We start from the raw sequence: 27,657 nt of genomic DNA, 5'->3' as shown, positions 1-27,657 counted from the left end.
ATGTCTCTGATTAGTTCATCATTGTTTGTGAATAACAAGTTAGTGTGTTTTCGTTCCTAGTTGGTTCTGTAATCTGTTGATTGAGAGAGTGTGTCACAATCTAGAAAGTTCTCTGACCTGTGGTTGGTTATTTCCCGGGTCATTCCTGCTATGATATTTGTGTTTGCCATTCTCCATCTTAGACCCGGTAAATTGAAATCTCCAAGGAAGATAATATCTGGAGCTGGGTTTGCTAAGTTATCAAGTATGTTCTCTATTTTGTGCATCTGCTCTGTGAATTCCTCAACCGTTGTATCTGGCGGTTTATATATTATAATAATAACTAGGTTTAGTTTCTCTACCTTAATTCCAAGTACCTCTACCACCTCATTAGTTGAGTTTAGTAGTTCTGTGCATACCAGGTCTTCTTTAATATACAGACCTACTCCTCCATTTGACCTAGTTTTTCTATCACATCTATATAAATTATAATTTGGAATCCAGATGTCACCATCCATGTAATCTTTTGTATGAGTTTCCGTGAATGCCCCAAATATTGAGTTTGATTAATAGGAGGCCATTTATGAACTTAACTTTATTTCTTGACTTTGGCTTTAAACCTTGAATGTTTGCAAATATGAATGATTGTCCATATTGTGTCACTTCTGGAAGGTTTTGGTAGTTCTCCCTCCTCTCTACCCTGACCCAGGGTGTGTTGTTGTGGCAATGGTTTGTCCAGTTTTGGAAGTGATACTGGGGAGTGTGGTAGTGTCTGTGTAGTTGGGGGTGTAGTACGTGTGGGCTTGATGACGAACTTTAGTCCAGTTTTGGGCATTTCCCCCTCTCCATCCGTACTCCTGCCACGTTTCTGCCTGTGTTTCTCCTTCTGTTTGGGCTTCAGGAAGCAGGTTTGGTGTGATAAACTCTTATCTTTTTCTTAGTGTTTCATGGAGCACTTCATCTCCCATTTGGTATGTTTCTGGCCTGTTCCCACTGCCTAGTTCCATTCTTACATTTTCTCGGGTTGAAGTGTAGAAGCCATTTGTTGGACCATTCATTCAGTTTGTCTAGATCATCTTTAAGCCTCATACTATCCTCCGCTGCCTTAATCCGCCCCAATTTTTGTATCGGCAAACATTGAGAGGAACGATTCTATTCCCTCTCGGAGATCATTCACTTATCAAACAGTATAGGTCCAAGGATTGAACCTTGTAGGACTCCACTGGTGGCACGTCGTCAATCTGAGACCACGCGCCTCCCTGTGACTGTCTTCTGTTGCTTAGGTACTCCCTTATCCAATCGAGTACCTTCCCGTTCACTCCTGACTGCATCTCCAGCTTGTGCACTAGTCATGTGTGGTACTGTTTACTTTCTTTACTCCTGTTGCATGAAAGGGCTTTTTTGGAATCCAAAAATACGCAGTCTTCTATTATATTGTGGGTTGGTGGTGGTGTCGTCGTTGATCCTTCTTTCTGGACAACCCAACCCACAACTCGGTAGAGTGCTTATACTTCACTAGGAGATCACACTGGGCACTTCTGGCTCTTGGAGAGGGGCTCAACATCACACGTTTAGGGGATGTGGCTCCAACACTTAGCCTCGCTGTCACGTGCACACACCCACTCGAGCCACTGTGGCTCCCCACTCTCTCCTTTTGTGATATGATCTCCTCAATCCCCTTTCACTTACTAGTTTTCCATCCTACCCTGTCCACAGCGGTGGTTCTTGGTTCTCTCTCTCTCTTCTTTACTATTTCCTGGGAAGCCTCACTAGGACAAGGGCAAACACCAGCAAATTTGAATACATTTACTGGACAAAGCACATACACAATACATACACATATAATAATAAGGAATCCTGCACTATACTATTTCAGTCAGGTTGCACTCCAACACCATCAGAACTATCATCCGCTTATCAAGTGGTGTCTTATCTCCTGATTCACCACCTAATTTTACCAACCCCCTCAAGTAGATCAAGTCTTATAATACAATGTTACACTATCAAGAATATATATATATATATATATATATATATATATATATATATATATATACACATACACACACACACACACACACACACACACACACACACATGTACAAGGAAAATCAGCGTATGAATTCAACAACACACACATATTATATATATATATATATATATATATATATATATATATATATATATATATATATATATATATATATATATATATATATATATATATATATATCAGTATAAATGTTCCTTGATACACAACAATGATCAATCGATCACCCTATCAGTCCTAGAACACAAACATCTGTAGGTAATCCAGCTTACGACTGTAACTCTATACTTCAGTATAAACACTCCTCGGCACAAGAATGGCAAACAATCGCTCACCTTTCACTGCGTCGTGCACGCTAATGACAACCAAACACTATCATCCAACAGGTAATCAACCAGAACTTCCCTTCCACATGTTCGGAAGCTCACTACCATGATCTCTTCAGGTTCTTCCAGGTTTAACTACCAGGATCTTCTGCAGCTCCTCCAGGCTGCTACACCATCGAGTTTTCCTTGAGCAACTATGGTGCTTTACCACCTCTACAGAAGTACGTGACACTCTTCACTGCTTCTCCTCACAGCTCAAGGTCCTCTCCTCCACTACCTTGTACCTCCTCCTCCACCTCTATTTCTTAGACCTTCTAGTCAGGTCAGGCTTGATAAAATAATTCTCAAAGGGGAGACTCGTTTTTCGGCTGCCTGGGATCATAACACTCCCTCCCCCCTCTCTTCCTTGCCTGATTTCTGTTGCCTCGTCGTAGAATTCAATTAATCCTTTGAGGCATGATTTGCCATTCCTGAACCCATGCTACTGATGTGTTACAAAGTTCTTTCGCTCCAGATGTTCCACTATCTTTTTTCGCTAATCTTTTCCATCAACTTGCATGGGATGCAAGTTAGGGACACTGGCCTGTAGTTTAGTGCTTCCTGCCTATCCCTCTTTTTGTATATAGGGACTACATTAGCAGTGAATTTTTGGCAGCTCCCCTGATAAAAGTGATTTGTTATACACTATGTAGAGTGGCAGGCAGTGCTTCTGCTCCTTTAGTATCTATGGTGAGATTCCATCCGGGCCTATAGCCTTTGTCACATTCAACTTTACCAAAAGCTACCTCACCTCCCCACTAGTATTCCAAAGGTCCTCTAGAAGTGCCCGATTATCTATTCCTTCTCTTACCTCTGGGACTCCTCGCTCTAATGTGAAGTCCTTCTGGAATTTTTAATTGAGTTCCTCACACACTTCCTTGTCGTTAGTAGTTAATCTATCTGCCCCCATCCTCAGTTTCATTATCTGTTCCTTCACTGTTTACCTCCTGATGTGGCTGTACAGTAATTTAGGTTGAGTCTTTGCTTTGCTTGCCATGGCATTTTCATATTGCCTTTCTGCCTCTTTTCACACCCTAACATTCATTCCTGGCACACTTTCTCTGCTCTCTAGTGTCTTTATTTCAACAGTTTCTCCGTGCCCTTGCACTTTGTTGCTTTGTTAGCTTACATCTCGGATTAAACCATGGGATTATCATCTGGACTAAATTTTTGTTCTCTTTTGGACTGTGACGAACTTGTCTGGCCTCTTTTCACTTCTGTGTGATGTAGTCAATCATGCCTTAGGCCGTCTTTCCTCCGAACTTTGCTTCAAGTTATATCTTAGGAATTTTCTTATCTCATCATAGTTTCCCTTTCGGAATGCCGGCCTTTTGTTTTCTGGGCACGCCCTTGTGTACAATAACCCTTCTTTGACCAAATACTCAAACATCAGTACACTCATTCTCTCAGCGGCTTCGAAACCTAGTTTCCATTTCATTGGAGTCATTTAGAGTGAAGACTAGATCGAGTCTTGCTGGTTGATCATTTCTTCTCATTCTTGTGGGTCCCCCGACATGCTGGCCAAAAGTTTCTTGTCGCCACTTCCAGCAGTTTAGCTCTCCATGTTTCCTCACCTCCATGCAGTTCCTTGTTTTTCCAGTCTATTCTTCCGTGATTGTCCCCCCCCCCCCCCATGAGGAATAGATGGGATCTATTTTTTCAGGCAGCTGTGGCTTCTCTTGCAATTATGGTGTTGACTGCCATGTTTGTCATACTCTTGCTTGGGGTCTTCTGTCGTTTGGCGGAGGATTATATATCACTGCTATAACTACTCTTGGACCTACTATCGTCATGGTACATGCTATGTAGTTTCTGAACCCCTCACAGCCTGGGATAACCATCTCCTCGAAACTCCATTCATTTATTATCAGTAGAGGCCACTCCGCCTTCTCTCCTTCCTTCCCTCCCTCTCCTTATTACAGTGTATTCCTGGGGAAACACCACATCCGTTATAATTACCGAGTTTTGTTTGTGAGCCCAATTACATCCGGGCTCCCTTGTGCCCTTTCCACTAAGCTCACTTGCCATGCTTGTAATCCCAACTATGTTCGAGTACATTACCTTGAAACTGACTTCCTTCCATCCTCATTTTCTGTTGGTTTCACTGGAATTGGGGGGCAAGGGGTGTCCGGGGTGGGAGGGCCTGGGAATGTGGACCTGGGGGATCTGGGGTGAAAAGGGGCTGGTAGGATCCTGAATGGGGAAGCTAGGAGGGTCTGGGTTAGCCTTGGGATGGGGGAGGAGAAGGGGCATGTGAAAGGTCGGGTGGAGGTCAGGGTTTGGGAGGAAAGGGGAGTCTGGAGTGGGGCAGCAGGGATGGAGGAAAGGGGGGGGGGGAAAGGTTGGTGGGAGAGCTTGGGGAGGAGGATACTGGGGGAGGACATGGTGTGTGGGAACAAGGAGGGCCTGGGGTGGGGAATGAGTTGGAGAAGGAGGGCATGAGGGTTAACATGGGGGCTTGGGGTCGGGGAGGATTAGTCTGGGGACGGTCTCTACTGGTGGGGTGGGGGGAGGAATGATCATGGGGCGAGTTTATGGGAGGTTTCCGTTATATTCCTCCCTGGGGATGCTGGCCTACTGGTGAAGGGATTCGCCATTAACCATATGTTACACCACTAAATGTTTAAATTACGGGCCAGAAGAATAGTTTACCACTCAAGTGGTTAATGCATAGAGTACTTTACAACATACCTATTAGAAGATCACCGCTTCAAGGTATAAACTATCACAATTATTAAACGTGTTTCCTTCACCTATTGTACTTATAAATATATATATATATATATATATATATATATATATATGCGCTACATAATGACCAACTGCAATCCGAGAAAGGTATTTCCAAATAATTTTAATCTTCCATACCTGCTGTGCCGTTGTACGAGACCAATTTCTTGGGTCTGGTTGACCATACCTGCAGTGCTGTTGTACTGATGAACCCTCGTACATACCTGAAATTACACATTATTATAAATACCCCTAATTACTAACTTGAACACATTTATGTAAAGTTTAAGTAATATCCCGCTAGACAATCGATCAGGTCAGACATTGGATGAACTAAAGAGCCAACTTAACACGGAATGGCAAAAGCCAACCTCAGATGACACAGACCGTTCTCAACACAACGGCCAAGTGGTCGTTAACCCGGCAGCCAAACATTAACGTGAAGAACGTTTCACATTTAACGAGTCCTCGGTCTATACTCGTTCGTGCACTGACCCACAACAGTTCATATATTTTAACACAAGAACTATTTAAAATGGTTTTTGATACGTGAACTATTATACATTATTATTTATTAGGCGAGGGAGACAGGTTGGAATACACTCATGTGCTATAATTTCCTTCAACTATCAAACCTATGTACAATATACAATAATACTTACTTTTATTAGACAAAATATAGTACTTGGTTACACAGGACGTTAATGTTAATTAAGGCGTCTCTGGGGTTGGCTGCAGCGTGGACGACACTGACTCAGGATGGCTAGTTTCATTGGACGGGGGGGGGGGGGGTGTATGTGACGGTTGATAGATTAAAAGTCTTTGGTCTGTATTTCAAGGATTGAAATATGATAGTTCACAAGAAATACTTGATAATTGTCAGAATTTAACTATATTAATTTCGTAAACGAGCGGCTGTTATGGAACCGTTAATCTCTCATCAGTCGTTTTAGAAGTTTATTTTATTTTAATAAGCTTTACCAAAAGTCTTAAGGTAGGTAAAATTCTCTACTAATAGCCAAAGGTATATTATTCAATATGATTATATTTACAAATGAGTAAACCTGGGATAAAGCTTTATTTAAAATAATTAAATTAACATCTTTGTAACTATCCTTATTTATAATCTGAGCAAATATAGAGTATTCTATCAAAGTGATAAAATAACTAATCATCTAGAGTAACTTGCCTGTAAGCCTGACGCAGGTAACCTCATGCACAGGACTGTCCAGGTGACTAATTTAGTAAAACCAATGAGGCGGGCGCTGAGCAGCACCTCTCCCCACGCCGGCCCGCGCCACACTGCCGCCGCGCCTCTTGACTAGCTTGGCCTGATGGGTCAACTACCTGTGACGTCATTCACCTCACCTGACATGAGGCCGCCTCACATACAAATAATTCACAAGTAAAGTCACTTCAATAATAATAATAGAGAGTTTATTTCTATTAATGTGAAGTATGAGCAAGTGTGAGTATGTATTAAAAGCACATACTTCACTACTGGACATTAAACCCACTACCACACCCACCTAGTAGCTTGGAAGCTCCATAACGCCTTCTGTAACTTATGTTGGGGTCTAGGCCAGGGGCCAGGTACAGCAACCAGTTACGGTGTTCAGCGTCCTGTGTGTGTATATATGTATTTACTGTGTGGTTGTAGGATCGAACTCTTAGCTCTTTGACCCCGTCTTTCTAATTTTCGGTTGCCTAAATTACAGATTCAAGAGCTATTTTTTCCATCTGTCATATCAACTACATAAACACCTTCCCCTAAAGAGAGAGGGGGGGGGGGGGGGGGGGGAGTGCCTTGCTAGGCTCCTACACCCCCCCCCCCCCCCCGAACACACCCACGCACAAAAAAAAAAAGCTACCCAATCTAATGCCCAAATTCGTCCTCTCATAACATACGCCCGAATATCCCAAATGTTTGCAGCCAACACAAATAAAAAGCTCCAACGAATTCAACCCTAATATCTGAGGTGGATCTACACCACTATGGGACGACTTCGTCTCGAGTGAGATCCTCCACCTCATAGCAAACACACGGCCCATAAACATACTGGAAACACCTGGCCAACAGCAGACTTAGGTTAACAACATACCATGACCACCACACCACATTCCTCACCAACACAATACACACACCACAACACTGACAACCTCTCTAACATCCCGCAACAATCACCACCCACACCATTGTATACATAAACAATTGTACAGCCTGCCCGCCGAGCACAGCTACTTCCCCTCTCCCCCTCCCCCCCCCCCAGCCACACCCACCCACACTGGGCGCTTGTAGCTGAGTAGACAGCGCGCGGGACTCCTAATCCTGCAGGCCGGGTTTGATTCCCGGCGCCGGCGACGAACAATGGGCAGTGTCTTTCACCCTGATGCCCTCTGTTACCTAGCAGTAAATAGGTACGTGGGAGTTAGACAGCTGTTACGGGATGCTTCCTGTGTGTGTGGGGGGGGGGGAAATGAAAATGTTAGTAGTTAATAACAGTTTATTGATTGACAGTTGAGAGGCAGGCCAAAAGAGCAGAGCTTAACCCCAACAAGCACCACTAGGTGAATACAACTAGGTGAATATGGACACTTTACCTGTACACTTTAATAATATATAATATATATATATATATATATATATATATATATATATATATATATATATATATATATATATAACTGAAAACTCACACCCCAGAAGTGACTCGAACCCATACTCCCACAACTGGTATGTACAGGGACGCCTTAATCCGCTTGACCATCACGACCGGACAAAAGGAAGTGATAGCCGAGGCTATTTGAACCACTTCCCCGCCGGCACTCGGATGGTAATCTTGGGCATAGCATTTTATCAAATCACCTCATTCTTTGGGGCACACGTGAGGAACACAAATGCAAACAAGCCTGAATGGTCCCCAGGACTATATACAACTGAAAACTCACACCCCAGAAGTGACTCGAACCCATACTCCCACAACTGGTATGTACAGGGACGCCTTAATCCGCTTGACCATCACGACCGGACAAAAGGAAGTGATAGCCGAGGCTATTTGAACCACTTCCCCGCCGGCACTCGGATGGTAATCTTGGGCATAGCATTTTATCAAATCACCTCATTCTTTGGGGCACACGTGAGGAACACAAATGCAAACAAGCCTGAATGGTCCCCAGGACTATATACAACTGAAAACTCACACCCCAGAAGTGACTCGAACCCATACTCCCACAACTGGTATGTACAGGGACGCCTTAATCCGCTTGACCATCACGACCGGACAAAAGGAAGTGATAGCCGAGGCTATTTGAACCACTTCCCCGCCGGCACTCGGATGGTAATCTTGGGCATAGCATTTTATCAAATCACCTCATTCTTTGGGGCACACGTGAGGAACACAAATGCAAACAAGCCTGAATGGTCCCCAGGACTATATACAACTGAAAACTCACACCCCAGAAGTGACTCGAACCCATACTCCCACAACTGGTATGTACAGGGACGCCTTAAGTATGTTCAGGCTTGTTTGCATTTGTGTTCCTCACGTGTGCCCCAAAGAATGAGGTGATTTGATAAAATGCTATGCCCAAGATTACCATCCGAGTGCCGGCGGGGAAGTGGTTCAAATAGCCTCGGCTATCACTTCCTTTTGTCCGGTCGTGATGGTCAAGCGGATTAAGGCGTCCCTGTACATACCAGTTGTGGGAGTATGGGTTCGAGTCACTTCTGGGGTGTGAGTTTTCAGTTGTATATAGTCCTGGGGACCATTCAGGCTTGTTTGCATTTGTGTTCCTCACGTGTGCCCCAAAGAATGAGATGATTTGATAAAATGCTATGCCCAAGATTACCATCCGAGTGCCGGCGGGGAAGTGGTTCAAATAACCTCGGCTATCACTTCCTTTTGTCTGGTCGTGATGGTCAAGCGGATTAAGGCGTCCCTGTACATACCAGTTGTGGGAGTATGGGTTCGAGTCACTTCTGGGGTGTGAGTTTTCAGTTGTATATAGTCCTGGGGACCATTCAGGCTTGTTTGCATTTGTGTTCCTCACGTGTGCCCCAAAGAATGAGGTGATTTGATAAAATGCTATGCCCAAGATTACCATCCGAGTGCCGGCGGGGAAGTGGTTCAAATAGCCTCGGCTATCACTTCCTTTTGTCCGGTCGTGATGGTCAAGCGGATTAAGGCGTCCCTGTACATACCAGTTGTGGGAGTATGGGTTCGAGTCACTTCTGGGGTGTGAGTTTTCAGTTGTATATAGTCCTGGGGACCATTCAGGCTTGTTTGCATATATATATATATATATATATATATATATATATATATATATATATATATATATATATATATATATATATTAAATATGACCGAAAAAGTAAGATTAATAATTCTAACACGAATTTTCTCAATCTTTCGTACATTACGCTTCACTGTTGGAGGTAAATCAAAAATCAATTCTCCAAAATTCATTTTTATTTCTAGTCTGACGCGACACGGGCGCGTTTCGTAAAACTTATTACATTTTCAAAGACTTTAGTTCACAAATACACAACTGAATAGAACTTACGTATCTCCGATTTTATATCTACATTTGAGTGAGGTGGAAGGGGTGATGTGGCATTAACACAAGACAGAACAAAGTGTGGTATTAATAGGGTATTAATTTCATCAACACAAGACAGAACAAGAGTATTAATAGGGTATTAATTTCATCAACACAAGACAGAACACGAAACAATGGATATTGAATAGAAGTGTTTGTAGAAAGCCTATTGGTCCATATTTCTTGATGCTTCTATATTGGAGCGGAGTCTTGAGGTGGCTCCACCTCAAGACTCCGCTCCAATACATTATATATGTAATGTACATATATAATGTATACATACATTATATATGTAATGTACATATATAATGTATGTATATATGTATATATGTATATATGTATATATATATATATATATATATATATATATATATATATATATATATATATATATATATATATATATATATATATATATATATATATATATATATATATATATATATATATATTGGTAGCAGTCTTTCCTGCAGACATGTTATTAAATATGACTGAAAAAGTAAGATTAATAATTCTAACACGAATTTTCTCGATCTTTCTTATGTTTCTTTTCACTGTTGATGGTAATTGAAAAATCAATTCTCCAAAATTCGTTTTTATTTCTAGTCTGACGCGACACTTGAGCGCGTTTCGTAAAACTTATTACATTTTCAAAGACTTTAGTTTACACACACACACACACAACTATAACTGAATAGAGCTTAAATATCTTCGATTTTTTATACCTGCATTGGGTGAGGTGATATGTTACAACAGTTTTGGATGAGGTGAAAACAAACTTTCAACACAATCCAGAACACGAAACAATGGGTATTGAAGGTAAGAATGGAAGTAACTGCAAATTACTTCCATTCGTAATTGGCCCATATTTCTTGATGCTTCTATATTGGAGCGGAGTCTTGAGGTGGGTAGAATATAGTTGTGCATTAATTGGCTGTTGATTGCTGGTGTTGATTTCTTGATGTGTAGTGCCTCGCAAATGTCAAGCCACCTGCTATCGCTGTATCTATCGGTGATTTCTGTGTTGTTTTCTAAGATTTCTCTGGTGATGGTTTGGTTGTGGGAAGAGATTATATGTTCCTTAATGGAGCCCTGTTGCTTATGCATCGTTAAACGCCTGGAAAGAGATGTCTTGCCTATATACTGAGTTTTTTGAGGCATACAGTCCCCAAGAGGGCATTTGAAGGCATAGACGACGTTGGTCTCTCTTAAAGCGTTCTGCTTTGTGTCTGGAGAGTTTCTCATGAGTAGGTTGGCCTTTTTCTAGGTTTTATAGTAAATCGTCAGTTGTATCTTCTGATTTTTGTCTGTAGGGATAACGTTTCTATTAACAATATCATTCAGGACCCTTTCCTCCGTTTAATGAGCTGTGGAAAAGAAGTTCCTGTAAAATAGTCTAATAGGGGGTATAGGTGTTGTGTTAGTTGTCTCTTCAGAGGTTGTATGGCGTTTCACTTTCCTTCTTATGTCTTCAACGAAACCATTGGAGAAGCCGTTGTTGACTAAGACCTACCTTACCCTACAGAGTTCTTCGTCGATTTGCTTCCATTCTGAGCTGTGGCTGAGGGCACGGTCGACATAAGCGTTAACAACACTCCTCTCGTACCTGTCTGGGCAGTCACTGTTGGCATTTTGGCACATTCCTATGTTTGTTTCCTTAGTGTAGACTGCAGTGTGGAAACTTCCGCTCCTTTCCATGACTATTACTTCTAGAAAGGGCAGCTTCCTATCCTTCTCCATCTCTTAAGTGAAACGCAACACAGAATTCTGCTCAAATGCCTCCTTCAGCTCCTGCAGATGTCTGACATCAGGTACCTGTGTAAAAATGTCGGTAACATACCTGCAGTATATGGCCGGTTTCAAGTTCATGTCGACTAATACTTTTTGCTCGATGGTACCCATGTAGAAGTTCGCAAACAGGACACCTAGGGGAGAACCCATGGCGACCCCATCTACTTGCTTATACATGTGCCTATCCGGTCTCAAGAAGGGTGCCTCTTTAGTACAAGCTTAGAAATGTCAAGACACATAAGCCTGGAAACCCACTTCGGCCAATCATCAGCCACATACCCACACCCACGTACAGACTGGCAAAACGACTCAACTTGCTGACTCCTTATGTCCCTTGCGCCTTCAGCCTGAAGTCTCCAAAGGAATTTGTTGACTTACTGCGGGGAACACGGGCCACAGGGATAAGAGCCTCGTTGGACGTAGAATCACTGTTTACCAACGTACCTGTGGATGAAACAATCGGGATGATAGCGGACAGAGTGTATCGTGATCCGGCCTGTACTCCTCTTGACATACCAGAAAACATTCTAAGGAAACTACTCCAAGCTTGTACTAAAGAGGCACCCTTCTTGAGCCCGGATGGGCACATGTATAAGCAAGTAGATGGGGTCGCCATGGGTTCTCCCCCTAGGTGTCCTGTTTGCGAACTTCTACATGGGTACCATTGAGCAAAAAGTATTAGTCGACATGAACTTTAAACCGGCCATATACTGCAGGTATGTTGACGACATTTTTACACAGGTACCTGATGTCAGACATCTGCAGGAGCTGAAGGAGGCATTTGAGCAGAATTCTGTGTTGCGTTTCACTTACGAGATGGAGAAGGATGGGAAGTTGCCCTTTCTAGATGTAATAGTCATGGAAAGGAGCGGAAGTTTCCACACTGCAGTCTACACTAAGGAAACAAACATAGGAATGTGCCTAAATGCCAACAGTGACTGCCCAGACAGGTACGAGAGGAGTGTTGTTAACGCTTATGTCGACCGTGCCCTCAGCCACAGCTCAGAATGGAAGCAAGTCGGCGAAGAACTCTGTAGGGTAAGGCAGGTCCTAGTCAACAACGGCTTCTCCAATGGTTTCGTTGAAGACATAAGAAGGAAAGTGAAACGCCATGCAATCTCTGAAGAGACAACTAACACAACACCTATACCCCCTATTAGACTATTTTACAGGAACTTCTTTTCCACAGCTCATTAAACGGAGGAAAGGGTCCTGAATGATATTGTTAATAGAAACGTTTATATATATATATATATATATATATATATATATATATATATATATATATATATATATATATATATATATATATATATTATATATATATATATATATATATATATTATATATATAAAATGTCGTACCTAGTAGCCAGAACTCACTTCTCGGCCTACTATGCAAGGCCCGTTTTGCCTAATAGGCCGAGTGATTTTCTTTATTTTCAATAAATTGTTTCCTATTGGTTTATTTTAAATATTATTGTTATATTATATTAGGAACAAATTATTTATTTAGTTTTGTTGGTTTAGGTTAGGTTATAATAGGTTTGTTAGGTTCGGTCATATATCTCCGTTAGTTTTTACTCAAATTTAAACATATTAACTCATACATAATGAAATGGACAGCTTTATCATATCATAAGGAAAAAATTAGAAAATTATATAAATTGAGGAAAACTTGGCTTATTAGGCAATTCGGGCCTTGCATAGTAGGCCGAGAAGTGCGTTCTGGCTACTAGGTACGACATTTTATATATTATATATATATATATATATATATATATATATATATATATATATATATATATATATATATATATATATATATATATATATATATAATTTCATAAGCAAAATATATTGACTATAAGCAGGTGCGAGAATGGGTTGGCCAGTGCCCTGGTGGATTCCAGAGCACCTGACAGCTGGGTGGACAGCGCTTTGGATTCGTAGTCCTGAAGTTCCAGGTTCGATCCCCGGTGGAAGCGTAAGCAAATGGGCAAAATGTTTTTCACCCCAATGCACCTGTTCACCTAGCAGTAAATAGGTACCTGGTAGTTAGACAGCTGCTACGGGATGCTTTCTGGGGAGCGTGTAACAAAGGAGGCCTGGTCGAGGACCGGGCCGCGGGGACGCTAAGCCCCGAAATCAAGATCACCTCAAGATTCCTTATGGGCTATTTATGCCCGTGCCACCTCTTGGGTGGCTTAATCTTATCAATTAATCATCGCTTGTTGGATTTCACAGATTGAGGAGCATATCAAGAAGAAAATACTCCCAACTATCAAAAGTCGCCACAGAGCCAAAGTAGCGGAAGTAAGATCCACTGCGATATGGTACAAACAAGCCACTGGATACTACTCTTTCAAGTCTGACAAAAAGATATCCAGAGACATTGCAGTTACCATATGCAGACTCAGACTTTGTTACAAGTGCTACTGGGAGGTAATAACCCCAATATTTAAAGTGTGTGTCATATCTGTGGAACAGAAGCAGAGGCGCCACTATTGCTCTACTTACTGGAATGTGAAGCTATTGAAATCCTTCGCCTCAAACTCAACCTTAATCCAACGACAGCAGCTGCATTAGATGCTCATTTCACAGCGACTACAATAATTAGAAAAGCTGTTGAGGAATGGAACTCGCTAGTGAGCATTCTGCATCTACATCCGCCACCAAGATAATGTTATTAAAACAAGACTAAAACCAGTGCACTAAAACAGAAGCGAATAAGAGACAGGGAAAAAGGAGGAACCCCCACCTCCGTTTAATACTTTGATCCAAATATCAGAGTAACAAGGTTATCGCATATAACAATACTCAATTATGGGTTCATCACATCCCGTGCTATATGGACATTTCGTACTGAGTAGCTAAATCTAAAAACAACAACAAAGGCCTGGTGGAGCAGACCAGGCCACTGGCCAGTGCTATATGAGCACTGAGCACCTTCTGGTGCTCATATAGCTCACGTATCTTGCCTCACCTCGACGTTCACATGGCAGATGACGGAAGAAACTTTAGAGCATTTTGTATAGTTTATCATTCACCAATATTATAAATGTAACGTAACAAATACTTTTTCTTTGTCTGCATTAAGCCAAGTGGTTCAGTTTTTTGTCACTAATTGTTTATTTAAATTGTATACCAAAAAATATTTGTTAAGGTTTAATAACAAATTATTTAAAGTATTTATTTTCATCTTTATTAGCCACATTGCGAGGGACGGCGACGTTTCGGTTCGTCCTGGATCATTCTCAAGTCAATTGGGAGAATCAAGTCGATCATTCTCACAATCGACTTAACAATGGTCCAGGACAGACCAAAAAGTCTTCGTCCCTTCACTTGCTAGTGTGGTCTGGTGAACATACTTCAACCACGTTATTGTGACTCATCGTCTGCTATTAGCAACAACTTGCACACTGTAAAGGATTACCAGTTTTATTTTATTTTCGAATTTTATTACTGTGCATTTAGTACACAACACCTGCCAGGATAGTAGCTGCGCTAACACCGACCACGTCACATTAACACTGTAGTTTGTCCGGGAATTGAACTCTGGACCTCCTGCACCCAAAGCAGGAATTATACCCCTAGGCAAATTCCCCTAGACCGTCACAACCATAATCAATCAGTGTGTATTAAGTGAATATAACGGGAGTCGTTTAATTACGTTATAACCAAGTTTAATAATTATAACCCCCTAACGTGTGCACTCTTGACTAGTGCATCCTTCTGAGCGAGACGTGTATCTATAACTTCAGAGTGAAACTTATGTTTAAACAAGTAAAAAAACAAATTATAAACAAACTTACAATACAGTCCATATAAAATTATTTAAAGATATAAATTATTCACCGGTAGATTTCCCACAGGGAAGGGGGGGGACCACATTTGTGTCTACTCTTTGAGGGGCTGGGTGGGTAGATCGTTGCCCCCCCCCCCCCATGATAATGGTATAACATGGGAGTAGACGGACCTCTGGTGCTCTAATTGTGGTGCCTAGAAGCTCAGGGGTTCTTTTAATGGGGGCAGGTAGTTGCCCATTATAATTTGGGGAAGGAGTGTCGCGAATGAAGAGATATATTCACTGGACATTTGGATTGCCGACTTCTCACAGGCTATGGCAAGGGCCATCATCTCGTCCGCCTTCGGACTGTACATGGGGTGTGGCGTTAGTTGTTGGTGTTGGCAGGTAGATGTGATAGCGGTTGTTGACTGTAGTGAGGCGCTGGGTTGAGGGCTTGGGAGTATAGTCTGAGCGTGAGGTTGTAGGTGGGGTGATTTGTATGTGTGGAGTGTTGCATGTAGGGTGGAGGAGAGGTGCTGGAGCTTTTAGTGCTGTGCTTCACACATTGCTCAGAATAGCCTTCTGTGACGATATCAACACCATCTGTTAAAAGATGCGACAATATCGACGCCATCTGTAGGAATGCTCCTGATAATTCATTTAGGTGGTGGATTGATGATAATGCCCTTTGGTGAGGGAGGTGGTGATATCAACACTATCTGTTGCGTTCACCCAATCATATTTTCGGTTCTCTGGGGAAAGGCTGCCATCATAGGTTATCCTTATGCACTTACTGTCTTGATAATGACTTGTGTCCACATGAGTGATGAGGAAGGCGTCTTGTGCTCTAGAAATCAGTTCAACCAGGACAGTCTAGAACTCCCGACTTGTTTCAGCAAGGACAAGTGGCGGCCGTCGGTAGAGGCAGTGCTTTGTCTTTGAAGTGTTATTGGTAGGACCGACGTACCCGGGTTAGGTCAAGCGGAGTTACGAGACGGCAGTACTGGCCGTCTGTTGAGAAGTTCTGCGAAGTGTGTTGCTGGACACTTCTGCCAGGGTGTAGCTGGAGACACGAAGTGGGGTATTTTGGACACACTGATGTTACAATGTAGGACTGGACCATTTTTTGTTGAGTAGGGTTAACTCGCCAGTGTGAGGACCATTGAGCGTGGGTGACATAACAGAAGATGGTGGACTCACAGGGATAGAAGACTGCATAATTTATCGTATTGGTGTCCTGTGCAAAAGTGACACTCGCAGTGTACATGTGTGTGTATGTATAGAGGTTATATAGTATATATTGGTGAAAGTGCTGATCAGTATTGATTACCCCTTTTCCTTTCACTATTACTTACTACTGCTGAATTACTCTATACCGACTACGCTAACTTACTATTGACTTGGGGTGCGATCAATGAAGAGACAAAAAGCCCATTAGCAGTGATTGAGATAAAGAACCAGGTTACTGGCTGAGTGAGGCCATAACACCTTTCATGTCAGGCATTGATTGTAGTGTACTAGTGGATAAATAGGCATAACAAGGGATATATTAATAAGTTATTTAATATTTACTCTTTAGAATGTGAAATAGATATAAATAGAACAACTTTAGATTTAGGAAAGACTTGGGTAAATAATGGTTTGGTAACTGGGATGTTGACATTTAGAACAAATTACCGGGTTAACATAACAGACGTAGGATCTCTTTAGTTTGGGTGGATATAAATAGGAGCTGCTACGTATGGGCCAATAGACCTTTCTGCAGTTTCCTTCATACATATGTTCTTATGTGTTTATTCTTGCTGCCTATATATTCATGCTCTTTCAAAATGATTCCATGATTATGAGAATCTTATATATTGGAAAAATATACACCCGGCTTTAAAAACGTGTCGTATACCACCACCATACACTTTAAGGAATATTTAATAATTGAATATTATGTCCGCTTGACCTTCACTATGCTTCTGAAAATATATTTAGTTTCCTTAATAATGTTCATAAATATTTTCAATAAATATTACTGTCGTTGTCAGTCTTTGAACATTATCAACATCATCTTCATCATTAATATAAGACTAGTAGAATCTCTCCTTCAAGTTCTTTTGTTGATGTTTAATTCACTATGATACGAAACGTCTGATTTGATGTTAATAAAAACAATGTTGTACTCAATTATTTAAATCTTACATCACTTATATGCATATCATACCTGCAATGTGTTCCTGAATTGTAACCTGAGCTTTCTCACACATCTGTAAGCGCTCTCACACACCTGCAATAAAAAGGCCATTTTAAGTATGTTTCGAGCAAATTAACTAGGGCATAAAACTATAATATCTATATTAGTTCAAATATGTAAAGGACATTTGCAGACGTGTTCTGGAAATAGGAAAGGGTTAGAATGCAGTTATAACCATCCCCAAAAAGGGTCAAAATATACTAAGGAAAGGAAAATGTCGCTTTGTATCAACATGTAGATTTCTCCATCCTGACATGTGAGAAACTTCACTCGAGGAAATAAAATGCTTTGCCCTCAGCTGCTCTTACTCTCACGTGGAAGGCACAGAACGCTAAATAATGAGTGACAAGCAAGAAAATGACTTTGGAGAAAAGCAAACATTTTTTTTATATCCAGGCGAAAGAGTTTTCAAAAGGTTGAATATTGTGTATGGAAGTGGCTGAAAGACCCACTTGCATACCTGAATCACACATGCAATTACACCCCACAACAAAGACAGCTACGATAGGTAACAACCCTGCAACAATCAGTACTGGTCAGAACAAAACCGACATGCCCACACAATGGACCTGCCTGAAAAATCTTCAAATTATCCCAAATAGAGTAACCTCGTTCACCATTGCCAACATACAAGGTCTGAAAACCAAAGCAAAATCAAATTTCCGTTCAGAAGTTGCCTCCTCACGAGTCAAATTCAGTATTTGGACTTTTCACAGAAACCCATGCAAGAAAACTGACAGCGAGATCTTGAGACCAGAATATTATCTATAAAGATGTGATAGGGTAAATTAATAGGCTATTAATTTACCACCTATTACCAATAGGTGACTACCACCTATGATAAATAGGTGGTAGTTAACTCTGCTGGGAGTAAAAAAGTCAACTAACTTGGATATTAATTGTAATATAAAAACCGCTAGATGCAACGGCTGAGGAATTCACAAATCAGATAAACAAGAGAACAGTCTTGATAATCTGGCAAACCCAATACCTGATATCTTCCTAGGTGACTTTAACCTGCCCACTCTAAGATGGAGAATAGCAAACAGGAATATTATTAAGAACATAAGAACAGAGGCAACTGCAGAAGGCCTGTTGGCCCATACGAGGCAGCTCCTATTTATAACCACCCAATCCCACTCATATACATGTCCCAACCCATGCTTGAAACAATCGAGGGACCCCACCTCCACAATGTTACGCGGCAATTGGTTCCACAAATCAACAACCCTGTTACTGAACCAGTATTTACCAAAGTCTTTCCTAAATGTAACTTATCCAATTTATACCCATTGTTTCGTGTTCTGTCTTGTGTTGATACTTTTAATACCCTATTAATATCCCCTTTGTTATGTCCATTCATCCACTTGTAAACCTCTGTCATGTCACCCATAACTCTTCGCCTTTCCAGTGAATGCAACTTAAGCTTTGTTAATCTTTCTTCATATGAAAGATTTCTAATTTGGGGAATTAGTCATCCTACGCTGGACACGTTCAAGTGAATTTATATCCATTCTATAATATGGCGACCAAAACTGAACTGCATAATCTAAATGGGGACCTAACTAGAGCAAGATATAGCTTGAGAACCACACCAGGTGTCTTGTTACTAACGCTGCGATTAATAAATCCAAGTGTCCGATTTGCCGTATTACGAACATTTATGCATTGATCCTTTTGTTTTAAATTCTTATTAATCATAACTCCCAGATCCCTTTCGCAATTCGACTTCGCAATCTCAACACCATCTAGCTCGTATCTTGTAACCCTATCATCATTACCTAACCTCAGAATTTTACATTTATCAGCATTAAACTGCATCTGCCAATCCTTCGACCATTTCAAAACCCCTATCTAGATAAACTTGAAGTGATAGTGAGTCCTCCTCCGAATTAATTTCCCTACCGATTTTCGTATCATCGGCAAATTTGCAAATGTTGCTACTCAAACCTGAATCTACATCATTTATATATATTATAAACAACAGAGGTCCCAAGACAGAGCCCTGAGGCACCCCACTTACATTTTCCCACTCTGACTCCATTTATACTAACTTTTTCCTTTGGTATAGCCATGCCCTAATCCAGCTTCATATAGCACCCCCAATACCATGAGACTATCTTTTTAATCAGTCTTAAAGTGAGGAACTGATTCAGAGGTATAAAACAGCCATAGAGTTAGTTAGGAGCAAGGGAGGAATCCCGATCATATGTGGCATTCTTCCAAGAAAGGGAGTGAGAAATGAATGGATATCGAGGGCACTTGGTGTCAATTGCCGGCTGGAAAGATATTGCAAATCAAATGCAATATCTTTCATAGACAACTGGGAACACTTCTATGGAAGAAATGAAATGTATGCTCGTGATGGGGTGCATCTATCGAGAGCTGGGGTTGTTGCTGTTGCGAACTCGCTAGAAGAAGTGGTTAGAGGTGTTTGTTTGGGTTTAAACTGTTAGTAGATAGAGGTATGGGAATTGATTTGGAGGAAGGAGGTAATAAAAGTATGTGTTTGTGGGAGAAAGGAATTGGCAAAACGATCAGGGAAAGAGAAGGTCCGCAAAATAACAATTCACTTAGGGTATATTACACTAACAGTAGAAGTCTAAGAAATAAAATTAACGAATTAAATGCTCTTGTCTGCACAGAAAAAATAGATATTATTGCACTTACCGAAACGTGGATGAATGTAGAAAATAGAGAACTATTAGCTGAATATCAAATATATGGATTTAAACTATTTCACACAGATAGATATATTAGACGAGGAGGTGGAGTAGCCATATATGTTAGGGACAATTTGAAATGTAGTCTCAAAGAGGGAATCAAAACAGAGCCACACACAAACTATTTGGATTGAATTAAACGAAAAAGCTAATAATATTATAATAGGAGTAATATATAGGCCACCAAATTTAGACAGAATGGAAGCAAAGCATCTATGGGATGAAATATCTAGAGCATCTAGATCTAACAGTATTTATGTCATGGGTGACTTTAATTTTAGCGGAATAAACTGGTTGAACAAAACAGGGAATAGTGAAGCAGAAGATTTTCTAGAATTAATTGACGATTGCTTTCTTACGCAACACATTAAGGAACCAACACGGGAAAATAATATTTTAGATTTAGTGTTAACTAACAGGGAAACGCAAATTAATGACATCGAAATAGGGAGTGAGCTAGGGAGCAGTGATCACAAAGAAATCAGATTTAGCATAGAATGGAATAGACCAGTAGGAGAAAATTCTGTTAAAGTGCCAGATTTAAGAAAAGCTGATTTTAATAGCCTAAGAAATTTTTTGGGTCAAATTGATTGGAAAGGCTTGGGTATGGGGTGTGGGCCGGTCTTGGAGCGAGACATGAACCCAGCGATAGGTGACTTAAAATGGGGATTTCGATGTGGATTCAATATATAACTTATTTAAGAATATTCTAAACAAAGCACAGGAACGTAGTATACCATACAAATTGAATAGATCGTATACTAATGACCCAAAGTGGATAACAAAGAATTTGAGGAACCTTATAGGTAAAAAGAGAGCTTGGTACAAAAGGATTAAAAATGGGGAGGTCACTTTAGAACAGGAATTCGTACAACTGGTTAGAAATGTTAAAAAAGAGATAAGGAAAGCAAAAAGAAACTATGAAGTTCGCATAGCAGGGCAAGCAAAGACAAATCCTAAAGGGTTTTTTCAGTTATATCGTACTAAGACTAGGGAAAGGATAGGTCCATTAAAAACTGAGACAGGTCAAATAACAGATAGTGATGAAGAGATGAGTAGTATTTTTAATAAATATTTTGTATCTGTATTTACTAAAGAGGAACTTAACAATATGCCTTCAGCCGAACAAGTCTATGTGGGTGGGGACGAGGACAGGTTGACGAGTTTAGCAGTTACCAGGGAGGATGTTCTTAAACAAATAGTAAAACTCAAACCAAACAAATCCCCAGGGCCGGATGAAGTGTTTGCTAGGGTGCTTAAAGAATGCAAAGAGGAGCTTTGTGACCCACTGTCAACCATATTTAATAAATCAATAGAGTCAGGCAGAGTGCCAGAGTTTTGGAAAGTTGCTAATGTGATACCAGTTTTTAAGAAAGGAGATAGATCACTTGCGTCTAACTATCGACCAATTAGCCTAACGTCTATTGTGGGAAAGTTACTCGAATCTATAATAGCAAATAAAATTCGTCTTCATCTTGAAAAACATAAATTAATAATTGAGTCGCAACATGGTTTTATAAATGGCCGTTCATGTTTAACAAATTTGTTATCTTTTTATTCTAGCATTGTTGAGGCAGTTGATAGTGGTAAGGATTGCGATGTTGTATACCTTGACTTTAGCAAAGCTTTTGATACAGTGCCACATGAAAGACTGATTAAAAAAATAGAGTCTCATGGTATTGGGGGTGCTATATTAAGCTGGATTAGGGCATGGCTATACCAAAGGAAACAGAGAGTTAGTATAAATGGAATCAAGTCAGAGTGGGAAAATGTTGTAAGTGGAGTGCCTCAAGGCTCTGTCCTGGGACCTCTGTTGTTTATAATATATATAAATGATTTAGATTCAGGTTTGAGTAGCAACATTTGCAAATTTGCCGATGATACGAAAATCGGTAGGGAAATTAATTCGGAGGAGGACTCACTATCACTTCAAGTTGATCTAGATAGGGTTTTGAAATGGTCAAAGGATTGGCAGATGCAGTTTAATGCTGATAAATGTAAAGTTCTGAGGTTAGGTAATGATGATAGAATTACAAGATACGAGCTAGATGGTGTTGTGATTGCGAAGTCGGATTGCGAAAGGGATCTGGGAGTTATGATTAGTAAGAATTTAAAACAAAAGGATCAATGCATAAATGTTCGTAATAAGGCAAATCGGACACTTGGATTTATTAATCGCAGCGTTAGTAACAAGACACCTGGTGTGGTTCTCAAGCTATATCTTGCTCTAGTTAGGCCCCATTTAGATTATGCAGTTCAGTTTTGGTCGCCATATTATAGAATGGATATAAATTCACTTGAACGTGTCCAGCGTAGGATGACTAAGTTAATTCCCAAATTAGAAATCTTTCATATGAAGAAAGATGAACAAAGCTTAAGTTGCATTCACTGGAAAGGCGAAGAGTTAGGGGTGACATGATAGAGGTTTACAAGTGGATGAATGGACATAACCGGGGGGATATTAATAGGGTATTAAAAGTATCAACACAGGACAGAACACGAAACAATGGATATAAATTGGATAAGTTTAGATTTAGGAAAGACTTGGGTAAATACTGGTTCAGTAACAGGGTTGTTGATTTGTGGAACCAATTGCCGCGTAACATTGTGGAGGTGGGGTCCCTCGATTGTTTCAAGCACGGGTTGGACAAGTATATGAGTGGGATTGGGTGGTTATAGAATAGGAGCTGCCTCGTATGGGCCAATAGGCCTTCTGCAGTTACCTTTGTTCTTATGTTCTTATGTTTCATGTGGCACTGTATCAAAAGCTTTGCTAAAGTCAAGGTACACAACATCGCAATCCTTACCACTATCAACTGCCTCAACAATGCTAGAATAAAAAGATAACAAATTTGTTAAACATGAACGGCCATTTATAAAACCATGTTGCGACTCAATTATTAATTTATGTTTTTCAAGATCAAGCTATATCTTGCCCTAGTTAGGCCCCATTTAGATTATGCAGTTCAGTTTTGGTCGCCATATTATAGAATGGATATAAATTCACTTGAACGTGTCTAGCGTAGGATGATTAAGTTAATTCCCCAAATTAGGAATCTTTCATATGAAGAAAGATTAACAAAGATTAAGTTGCATTCACTGGAAAGGCGAAGAGTTAGGGGTGACATGATAGAGGTTTACAAGTGGGTGAATGGACATAACAAAGGGGATATTAATAGGGTATTAAAAGTATCAACACAAGACAGAACACGAAACAATGGGTATAAATTGGATAAGTTTAGATTTAGGAAAGACTTGGGTAAATACTGGTTCAGTAACAGGGTTGTTGATTTGTGGAACCAATTACCGCGTAACATTGTGGAGGTGGGGTCTCTCGATTGTTTCAAGCATGGGTTGGACATGTATATGAGTGAGATTGGGTGGTTATAAATAGGAGCTGCCTCGAGTTGGTATTGAACTGTATTGTACCTATATTCAAAGGTATTGAACGAGTAATGTAACTCCATTAATGAATGGTGAAGTCACAGTGAGAGGTTGTGTTAACCGGAGCTCCTGAGTGTTGTTATATTATCATTGCAATATGGAAGTTGTAGTTAAGGACCTGGTGACTCTAGTGGGAGCCCTGAGGACAGAGTTGGACTCTCTGCGGGAGGAGGTGCGTCAGATGAAAGAACAACGAGAAGTAACGAAGGAGGAGACCAGCAGTAAAGGGACCTCGTCTTGGAGAGTTGTGAAAGACAGGGGCCTTAAGAAGACTTTGATAAAGCCGCCTTCAAACGCCATAGCAACTTCTAATTCATTTGACGTTTTGGAGGACGAGTGCTGTGGAGAGACTGTGGATCGCGCAAAAGGGAAAGCAACGAAGAGAAAGGAAGCGCAGGCCCCTCAGAAAGTAAAGGAAGTACCTAAGCAAACATTAGTTGTGGGAGATTCCCAGATAAGGTATTTGGATAGAACGTTTTGTGCTAGAGATAGGGGGAACAGGTTAAGGGTTTGCTATCCCGGAGCTGGCATTGGTGATATTATAAACAACATGAATGATATTATGGCTGGTAATGGGAACAATCCCATTATTTGCATTAGCGTGGGAGGAAATGATGTTGGTCGAGTTAGGAGTGAGGAACTGATTCAGAGGTATAAAACAGCCATAGAGTTAGTTAGGAGCAAGGGAGGAATCCCGATCATATGTGGCATTCTTCCAAGAAAGGGAGTGGGAAATGAATGGATATCGAGGGCACTTGGTGTCAATTGCCGGCTGGAAAGATATTGCAAATCAAATGCAATATCTTTCATAGACAACTGGGAACACTTCTATGGAAGAAATGAAATGTATGCTCGTGATGGGGTGCATCTATCGAGAGCTGGGGTTGTTGCTGTTGCGAACTCGTTGGAAGAAGTGGTTAGAGGTGTTTGTTTGGGTTTAAACTGTTAGTAGATAGAGGTATGGGAATTGATTTGGAGGAAGGAGGTAATAAAAGTATGTGTTTGTGGGAGAAAGGAATTGGCAAAACGATCAGGGAAAGAGAAGGTCCGCAAAAAAACAATTCACTTAGGGTATATTACACTAACAGTAGAAGTCTAAGAAATAAAATTAACGAATTAAATGCTCTTGTCTGCACAGAAAAAATAGATATTATTGCACTTACCGAAACGTGGATGAATGTAGAAAATAGAGAACTATTAGCTGAATATCAAATATATGGATTTAAACTATTTCACACAGATAGATATATTAGACGAGGAGGTGGAGTAGCCATATATGTTAGGGACAATTTGAAATGTAGTCTCAAAGAGGGAATCAAAACAGAGCCACACACAGAAACTATTTGGATTGAATTAAACGATAAAGCTAATAATATTATAATAGGAGTAATATATAGGCCACCAAATTTAGACAGAATGGAAGCAAAGCATCTATGGGATGAAATATCTAGAGCATCTAGATCTAACAGTATTTATGTCATAGGTGACTTTAATTTTAGCGGAATAAACTGGTTGAACAAAACAGGGAATAGTGAAGCAGAAGATTTTCTAGAATTAATTGACGATTGTTTTCTTACGCAACACATTAAGGAACCAACACGGGAAAATAATATTTTAGATTTAGTGTTAACTAACAGGGAAACGCAAATTAATGACATCGAAATAGGGAGTGAGCTAGGGAGCAGTGATCACAAAGAAATCAGATTTAGCATAGAATGGAATAGACCAGTAGGAGAAAATTCTGTTAAAGTGCCAGATTTTCGAAAAGCTGATTTTAATAGCCTAAGAAATTTTTTGGGTCAAATTGATTGGAAAGTCTTGGGTATGGGGTGTGGGCCGGTCTTGGAGCGAGACATGAACCCAGCGATAGGTGACTTAAATGGGGATTTCGATGTGGATTCAATATATAACTTATTGAAGAATATTCTAAACAAAGCACAGAAACGTAGTATACCATACAAATTGAATAGATCGAATACTAATGACCCAAAGTGGATAACAAAGAATTTGAAGAACCTTATAGGTAAAAAGAGAGCTTGGTACAAAAGGATTAAAAATGGGGAGGTCACTTTAGAACAGGAATTCATACAACTGGTTAGAAATGTTAAAAAAGAGATAAGGAAAGTAAAAAGAAACTATGAAGTTCGCATAGCAGGGCAAGCAAAGACAAATCCTAAAGGGTTTTTTCAGTTATATCGTACTAAGACTAGGGAAAGGATAGGTCCATTAAAAACTGAGACAGGTCAAATAACAGATAGTGATGAAGAGATGAGTAGTATTTTTAATAAATATTTTGTATCTGTATTTACTAAAGAGGAACTTAACAATATGCCTTCAGCCGAACAAGTCTATGTGGGTGGGGACGAGGACAGGTTGACGAGTTTAGCAGTTACCAGGGAGGATGTTCTTAAACAAATAGTAAAACTCAAACCAAACAAATCCCCAGGGCCGGATGAAGTGTTTGCCAGGGTGCTTAAAGAATGCAAAGAGGAGCTTTGTGACCCACTGTCAACCATATTTAATAAATCAATAGAGTCAGGCAGAGTGCCAGAGTTTTGGAAAGTTGCTAATGTGATACCAGTTTTTAAGAAAGGAGATAGATCACTTGCGTCTAACTATCGACCAATTAGCCTAACGTCTATTGTGGGAAAGTTACTCGAATCTATAATAGCAAATAAAATTCGTCTTCATCTTGAAAAACATAAATTAATAATTGAGTCGCAACATGGTTTTATAAATGGCCGTTCATGTTTAACAAATTTGTTATCTTTTTATTCTAGCATTGTTGAGGCAGTTGATAGTGGTAAGGATTGCGATGTTGTATACCTTGACTTTAGCAAAGCTTTTGATACAGTGCCACATGAAAGACTGATTAAAAAGATAGAGTCTCATGGTATTGGGGGTGCTATATTAAGCTGGATTAGGGCATGGCTTTACCAAAGGAAACAGAGAGTTAGTATAAATGGAATCAAGTCAGAGTGGGAAAATGTTGTAAGTGGAGTGCCTCAAGGCTCTGTCCTGGGACCTCTGTTGTTTATAATATATATAAATGATTTAGATTCAGGTTTGAGTAGCAACATTTGCAAATTTGCCGATGATACGAAAATCGGTAGGGAAATTAATTCGGAGGAGGACTCACTATCACTTCAAGTTGATCTAGATAGGGTTTTGAAATGGTCAAAGGATTGGCAGATGCAGTTTAATGCTGATAAATGTAAAGTTCTGAGGTTAGGTAATGATGATAGAGTTACAAGATACGAGCTAGATGGTGTTGTGATTGCGAAGTCGGATTGCGAAAGGGATCTGGGAGTTATGATTAGTAAGAATTTAAAACAAAAGGATCAATGCATAAATGTTCGTAATAAGGCAAATCGGACACTTGGATTTATTAATCGCAGCGTTAGTAACAAGACACCTGGTGTGGTTCTCAAGCTATATCTTGCTCTAGTTAGGCCCCATTTAGATTATGCAGTTCAGTTTTGGTCGCCATATTATAGAATGGATATAAATTCACTTGAACGTGTCCAGCGTAGGATGACAAAGTTAATTCCCCAAATTAGAAATCTTTCATATGAAGAAAGATTAACAAAGCTTAAGTTGCATTCACTGGAAAGGCGAAGAGTTAGGGGTGACATGATAGAGGTTTACAAGTGGATGAATGGACATAACCGGGGGGGATATTAATAGGGTATTAAAAGTATCAACACAGGACAGAACACGAAACAATGGGTATAAATTGGATAAGTTTAGATTTAGGAAAGACTTGGGTAAATACTGGTTCAGTAACAGGGTTGTTGATTTGTGGAACCAATTGCCGCGTAACATTGTGGAGGTGGGGTCCCTCGATTGTTTCAAGCACGGGTTGGACAAGTATATGAGTGGGATTGGGTGGTTATAGAATAGGAGCTGCCTCGTATGGGCCAATAGGCCTTCTGCAGTTAC

The 27,657-nt window shown here is 40.3% G+C and overlaps 1 long non-coding RNA gene across 1 annotated transcript in view; it reads right to left on the bottom strand.

The window, feature by feature from the left end:
- Nucleotides 1-4,936: 4,936 nt before the first annotated feature.
- Nucleotides 4,937-27,657, bottom strand: part of LOC138363905 (uncharacterized) — a 176,806-nt gene continuing 154,085 nt past the window's right edge. Inside the window, exon 2 of the long non-coding RNA XR_011228253.1 lies at nucleotides 4,937-5,348. This is a non-coding gene — a long non-coding RNA (uncharacterized lncRNA). The remainder of the gene's footprint in view (nucleotides 5,349-27,657) is intronic.

The sequence above is a fragment of the Procambarus clarkii genome, chromosome 12 (assembly GCF_040958095.1).
Source record: "Procambarus clarkii isolate CNS0578487 chromosome 12, FALCON_Pclarkii_2.0, whole genome shotgun sequence".
NCBI classification, from domain to species: domain Eukaryota; kingdom Metazoa; phylum Arthropoda; class Malacostraca; order Decapoda; family Cambaridae; genus Procambarus; species Procambarus clarkii.
Note: the sequence above shows the minus strand (reverse complement) of the source record. Positions and strands in the feature narration are given on the sequence as shown.